Below are 7,500 nucleotides of genomic sequence, written 5' to 3' on the forward strand. Positions count from 1 at the left end.
ATGGTAAAGTCCAAGGGTACACGCTGATGCTGCCAATTCACATTACGATGTAACCATGCATCTTAATATCGCCACTCTTATCTGAAACATAAGTATATTTTTACTTTCCAATTTCCACCACGATTATATTTTAATACCTCACTAAACCCACCCCACCATTTGTCTACCAATACTGCCCCTCTATTTAACTATCCTAATATATCCAAACCACACTACCCAATTTATTCACTTCTCAACAATACTTGTCTACTATGATTACCTCTGCTTTACATCTATTATCCTCTACCTATTAACTTAAAACATTGTCCCAATTTATAAATTTCATACAAATATTATCAACTATTAATTTCTATGCATCCCAACAACGATCGATGAAGGTTGCTTCTTGTGCCCCCTAGAGGGCAAATCAAACTAGTGAGGTTGAACTGGGATTTATAATGTGCATGTACATATATTATGGTACAATTTCAATAAGGGACCATAATATATCTACATATACTTTATTTCCAACTTCTACCTCACTAGTCTTATTTCCCCTCTAGGGGAACAATAACCATTCTTCATTCAACGAGCACCCACTCCAATAAATGTTTCACATTCTCATTTTATGCCAACACTACATTTTCACTTTTAAAATCACAAATACGATCACTTTTAACAAACACTACGATACATACTTTACATAACTTTATTTCCATCTCTTACCACAATGACACATGATCACTGGTACCAAATTACTGACTCCGTTTTTGTTCCTATCTGATTTCTCAATTTATTCAGGTTCTTCACGTTTACATACATTACATTTAACACTCACATAATACATTTAGGCCCATGTAAGCATCACAGTAATGGCTCCTCTACTTTAACATTACGTTTGAAATCTGTTTTCTGCTTCCTTTTTCAACACACCATTCAAAATATACTTGCATTTTTTAACGGACCCAGTAAGGGTCATAATATACATCTATCAAGAAACTACCTCAATACAGGTACAAACCTATGTACCATCAACACCTTTTTATAATATACCAAAACTACAACATTAAAACCAACAAACTTTTCAAATAATACAAAACAATTCTCTAAGTAAACAAACCATTGCCTACCTATCCTTTTAATATACAGCATGTGACTAACATTTCAACAATGTTTTTACTTCAAATTATGTATGAGCAACGGCTAACATGATACATACATAACACCGCCACCTGTGATTTTGTGTACCCATTATATCTATATTATTATCTAAGATCTCTTTCTTATCAGATTCAATATACATCTTCATCCAAGATGACAATGCCTATGATCAATTACACCATACGGCCCTACATGACTGCTTTAGTTCTCAAGGGGCCACAATCTTCAAAAACGATTTCCTATTGCAAAACTATGTTTCAATTTATTCAATTCTCTATATGCATTATAAAGATTCCTTATTAACATTCAATTCTAATAGCCAGTAATACTTAAATACATATAGGAAATAAACCTTATATTCTATTAATCTTATCTCAATGTCTATACATTACATTTATAATTCAAGGCTACCTTCCTTTGGGGCAAGTGTGGAACAACTCACAAGCCCCCCCACCCCCCCGGGCAGAACGCGTTACTGCACAAAACACACCTCTATGCCTTAGCACACATTTATTACCTAACGACACCTTATCAATTTATCTTTACCAGTGATTACAACTGGTGGAGTACCTGCACAATATATCTACAAGGAACATTTCCTCCTCCAAATCTATTATTTGTAAAGTGGAGCACAGAAACTCACACCCTCACCACCTATCATCCTTCTGCAACCCACTTAAAACATTATTCATGTACCAATGCTACAACAAACCTGTGATGAACTATCATGCCTAAACTACAAAACAGTTATCCAGTCTGACACTTGTCAGACCCACCCACCAGTCACAAGTATATTCAATGTTACACAAATAACATTTGCATTTTTTATGCTTGTATAACTATTACATCCAATAACTCCGTCCATTACAAACTGAGGCAACCCCATATATTTCATTCAGTTTAATATTGTACTGCACCTACTGATTCTTTCTCTAACCATACAAAACCTTACGAGTGTCCCTTGTGTGGAAAATATTTTATTCCGACTCTCAACCTCTATTGATTACATTTATATGAAAACTTAATATATAAATGAACATTTGTTTCATTACTTTTCTTTACTATATCTTAAAAGCTCATCAATTTCAATCACATCTCTTAATACTACTTACACCATGTTTTAGGTACTTTAATATACTAATACATTTTCTATTGTTTTATTAATAACAATATATTGCCTCTTCATAGTTATGGTACTAGGCTCGACTATGTACATGTTTAAATCCCTCCTTTAAACATAAGTGTTTAATCATACAACTGCTTTCATTTAAAACCTATCTTTTTTTTTTTTTTTTTTACAACTTGAGATATTTGTCTGCAGAGGGGGGGGGGATGCAACTTTAATTCACCCAACCTGCCCCTTACAACCCACATTCTCTCATTAAGAAAACAGGAGCTAGGATTTACAACCATAGATACAGAGTTACTTTATTTTCCAGACACTACATTTCAATTTTTTACACTAAAAACTCCCTCAAACTCTCATCAATCCAACAACCTTTTTCCCACACCCTTTTTCCCACACCCTTCCTCTATTTAAGCCACTGGGTGGCCCTTTCATTACTTTTCTAAGACTATACTTGCAATAAGTGTTTCACTACAACACTAGTAAGTCTGGCTCTCATGATGCCTAATGCTCAAAGTACACCACATGATTATTTGTATGCGATTTATACAACACCAACAATGCTTATGGACTCAAACTCAATTATTGGGGAACAAAACTACATTTCATCAGACTCGCCTTGTAGATAACAGTGGCCTGTAGGTCACGCTTCAATTCCTACTCTGGAGATTGCCATTGCTCATTTTCTCCAACCATGCTGGTTTCTGACAACAGATACCATCTCTGTTCCGGCCCCACAGTACCGTTACACACACTCCCTATAGGAAAGATTACATAATAAATGTTACCTTCATACATTGTAGCACTTAATCATTTACTTATGAACGCTCTAAACTACACTATTATTGCCTACATATTCTCTTACATCAACCTGTACCATTGTATACATTACGTACTGATGTCTACCCATTTCTAACACTGACCAAAACTACAATTTTTGGCAAAACCATGTGTTGCACCTCTGACTACTCATATTTATATATTTTAACACCAAAGCACAGTCATAACATGTCTGGGGTTCCCAGAAATGACAACACTGCTATACATACAATTGCAACGCTAACACGACAGGATTTTCATTACACTTCCTGGCATTTAGTGCTCCCCCACAATTCCCCAATCGTCCAATTTCATCTGGCTTGCACACCTCGCTACCCAACATTAACTCCACAATATTTGCCTATAAGCGCTATTTGCTGTACCTATATGACAACACATTCATGGTTAATGTTCAAGGGAAATATAAAGATCTGCCCGTTCCCAATACACAACTTTTAACAAAACCAACTCTCCCACCATATCCTTCCTGCTAAACAACTATAACCAACATCCCGTGGACCAAAACCTGAAGCTCACCCATATTACAAAACTTTTTTACATTTGACATTTAACAACCTAAGCATGTTGCTTTTAATTCATCTACCAACAATACTGCCAGAGCGACTGCTATCTCCTCGCTACATAATCCCAGCCACTAATATCAGATGCATCAACACGCGTACCGTACCCATCGTCTGCCACCTACACAGTATTCAAGACTAATACTCGCACGAGGGGTCACATCTCCAGTGAAAATGAGCCTACCATTTGTCGCGAATCGACCGGAACATTTACATACCCTCCACGGGAAAATTCTGATTTTTATGACACGTTGGCCATGATTAACGCTGACCTTAAATTACTATGAACATTACAACAAGACAATGCAAGTAACTTCAAAGACTAACAGCTCTATAATTCAAGCGAACCTTTACCAACTTTAGGTCTACGTCCCTCTACATGGACACGAACCCCACCTATATTCAAACCTTCCCCCCTATCGGTTACATATGTTAAATCTGTACCCACATACCCTTAAAGCTTCAAAAGGGAAGGATATGTCTGACAATGGCACTATCGACCTATTTCAGACACCACACGCAGGCCCACCTTCAAGAACTGGTAGTTGCGTTTACGCATATTTACTAGTGTACATGCGCCCATTATGTCGGATCTTTCACCCAGTCATCAGAGTCAAACATACAGTATAATTATCTCCATCCTGTGCTTAGCTATCCGTAATCTTTACATTTCAACATCCTTACACATTCCTCTTCGAAAACACTGCTATGTGATGGAGTGCGAAAAGATACGTTAATTTACAGACAATTCTATAACCAATGTTCAAGCAATGTCTCAATATTTCATTCAAAATTATCTGATACCACATTTTTGCTAAATATCCCCAGTTTGCTAACTGTAGGTAGTAACTAAGTCATTGTAGCCTATCCACTGCTGCCCACTGGATGGGGGGCGGTGTGCAGGACAAACAAATTTTGACACTACCTCTCCACATATGTCAGTTGCTTAATTTAGAACCTGTACTTGAGGTCCATCTCGAACCCATTGTTGATGTGACCACTTATATTGAATTTTGTAACTAGCTCAAGATTGTAACTTGCTTAGCTAAATGATTTGTGGGGTTCAGTACCTGAGCCCATTATGTGCCTCTAACCCTTGCCACTAACCCCCACAACATGGGTATGGGGTGCATAATACATGAACTAAACTAACGGTACATGGTCCTTCTTATGAGTAAATGCTTCCATTTGTAGCCCCATTTCAAATCTTTGCCCTTTCGATTCAATTTATTACATTATTTCAAAGGATTTATGGATAAACATTCTATTCACCTAGGCACACGCTAACCCTTCACCCTCCCCACAAGGGAGAAAAAAACTATCGACCGACATCATGATGATGCTGCTGCTGCTGCAAAACTGGATTTGTCAACTTTTTTTCTTTATTCCACGATTCACTAAATGATAAAAATGGCTTATTACGGAAATGTCTTAAACTCGCGCAATGGCATCCACATATGGTTATAATTACAGTGGTCAAACGTTCCTGCCCTCCTGTCTCGAAGTAGGCTCTTAGGCTCAACCCTCTACACTATTTCAACAGCCCACTGTCCACATGACACCCCCGCCCACTTCGTAATCTTTTGCATGTCGCCGATCTTCCATGATCCCTTCTTTTATATTCACCGAATGCCACTACCTTATCAACCAGCGGATATCATCAGCGCGTAAATGAACTTTGCTGCACTCCCTCTATATTGAAACCGTAAACACACAACGACTACCTTCGGCGCGGTACACTAATAACGGCTGCACTAACCCAAAACTTTATTCTAGGAATAAACAGGTGCTAAAACCGTTAACAGTCTCCCATTAGCAGGCTTTCCCGGTCTTTACATGCATGGCCTCTCAATGCTTACTCATCTACTTTATTACATTTACCATTCTCTTGTTACTAACAAAACAACGCAGTTACTTCCATACTTCGTGTCATTGCACCTAGTTCTCGCCAACATGCCAGTATTTGACTAAACGTGTAATTGTTAACATATCAACGATGGAATAATTTCAATTATACTCGCTAAACTTTTTCCTTTCCCACCAAAAAAATCTGACACGATCATCATTTCTACTTCCAATATATAAATCACAACGATCATTCCAATTCCGGCAAAACTTTCACAGCTAAGTACTATTCACTCACGGTGCCAAAAGTCAACTAGTTAACCATTCGTAAACTATATTATCCACTTTGGACAACTAGCCAACCAATATCACACCATACCAAAAACATATTTGGCTAATAAACACACATTACATTCCGCTCCCGTCCTAGTCTCACTTCTAAACGCAAGACATTAACCCACCAACCCAAGGGTCACTATCTCAACTGGGTGCTCACATCCAGTTCACCTAAACTTTTCTTAAGGGAAGCTCGCTAAATTAACCTTCGGTGATACGTCTACTGACTACTGTAAACAACCGTCATAACATCTCCGCGTTTTGTATTAACGGTTAACCACTGACGACTGCCATCTTAACGCACCCTCCAAACCTTCAATGCCCATTCGCAAACTGTCAAAGACACCATATTCATTTCCCACGTGGAGCTCAAAGCACATTTCATACACGGCCCCAACACAATGTGCCACTTGGTCACAAATGTATTCCAAATTAATATTATATTTACATACTTGGCACGTGTTACATACAAATACATTTAACTACCTATTTGACCTATATTAGGCATACTATTCTATTACACAGAACGTTATACAAGGTCGAACCCGAGGAACAACGTTTGAACCAACGTGGGTTCTAAGTACTATCAATACACATCTAAATATCAAAGCTAACTTAAGGCCTATTCATTTTAGGTTTTTTCAATCGGCAGTTCGTTCAAACGTATTCAGTCCTTCACACTCCCTACGAATCATACATTTTTCCAAACAACTGCATGAGGGGAAGCGCAAAACTTTCACTACAGCACTAAAGTGATGTTACCATTACTATTGGCCGCCTCTACGACAGCTTTTAGTCCACAAATTTAACACAAGCTCACCTTTAGTCTCCAGTAAAGGCCCGAAGACATCAAATCAATAGCTTCTTTGGTGCACCATCTACCTCTATGGCAACAGCAGTAGTCTTCAGGAGTAAATGATCACGTTGACGCGATGAGTCTTGCGTGCTCGTTCTGCACGAGATGCCCCAGGATGGCTCCTACCAATCACTCCCACTATTCCCTGCAACAATGAACACTTACAGGTTTTGCGCAATATGAAATTTATTCAAGCCTATACCATACAAACATTACATCTTTCAATGATAATAGGCTTTCTGCTAAAGCTATGCAACAGGCTCATTGAAAACTAACGTTTTAATGCAATCAAAGTGGCACTTTTCGAGCAAACATGTTCACTAACAGTTAAAACCTGTGGGTTGACCCACCATCTCATGAGCTAGTACTGAATTACTTGCCAGACTAGTACGTACTGGTAGTTTAAATATAATGTCAACTGATTTAGCTACTTATTCCCAAACGAGCAATGATTTTTTGACCACCTCAAGTCATGTATGGCCATATAAGTATGCTTTCACCTCAAATCTTAACATTTTCATCCATAGCCAAAAACTTTAGTTACCAGGTTCACCTGGATTAAAGATATTTAATATCTACATCACTTACTTTCACGCCATGTGCCACCAGCTTCTGCTTGGTACGTCCACAATCGATTCATTGGTGAACCAGTGCTTAAGTGTGGTCTTGTCTCTGGGGAAATTTGCTACCTCACGAGTCGCGTCATTTCACTTTGCACTACCAATATCCACATCTTCAACGAGTACCACCTGGTCTGGAAAAAAATATAAACATTTAAGGGAATGTTAATTAAGATG

General features: G+C 38.1%; 1 long non-coding RNA gene across 5 annotated transcripts in view; it reads right to left on the reverse strand.

The window, feature by feature from the left end:
- Positions 1–7,500, reverse strand: part of LOC123769146 (uncharacterized) — an 8,400-nt gene that overhangs the window by 347 nt on the left and 553 nt on the right. For 4 of the 5 annotated variants that reach the window (XR_011223909.1, XR_011223907.1, XR_011223906.1 and 1 more), the window contains exons 2-5: positions 7,292–7,457; positions 6,668–6,848; positions 2,885–3,024; positions 1–81 (exon numbers count right to left, since the gene is read on the reverse strand). The exon at positions 1–81 is cut by the window's left edge and continues 347 nt beyond it. This is a non-coding gene — a long non-coding RNA (uncharacterized lncRNA). Of the gene's footprint in view, positions 82–2,884; positions 3,025–6,667; positions 6,849–7,291 lie in introns of all 5 variants that reach the window. The other variant, XR_011223905.1, reaches the window with a different exon arrangement.

This window comes from Procambarus clarkii, chromosome 66 (assembly GCF_040958095.1).
Source record: "Procambarus clarkii isolate CNS0578487 chromosome 66, FALCON_Pclarkii_2.0, whole genome shotgun sequence".
Taxonomy (NCBI): domain Eukaryota; kingdom Metazoa; phylum Arthropoda; class Malacostraca; order Decapoda; family Cambaridae; genus Procambarus; species Procambarus clarkii.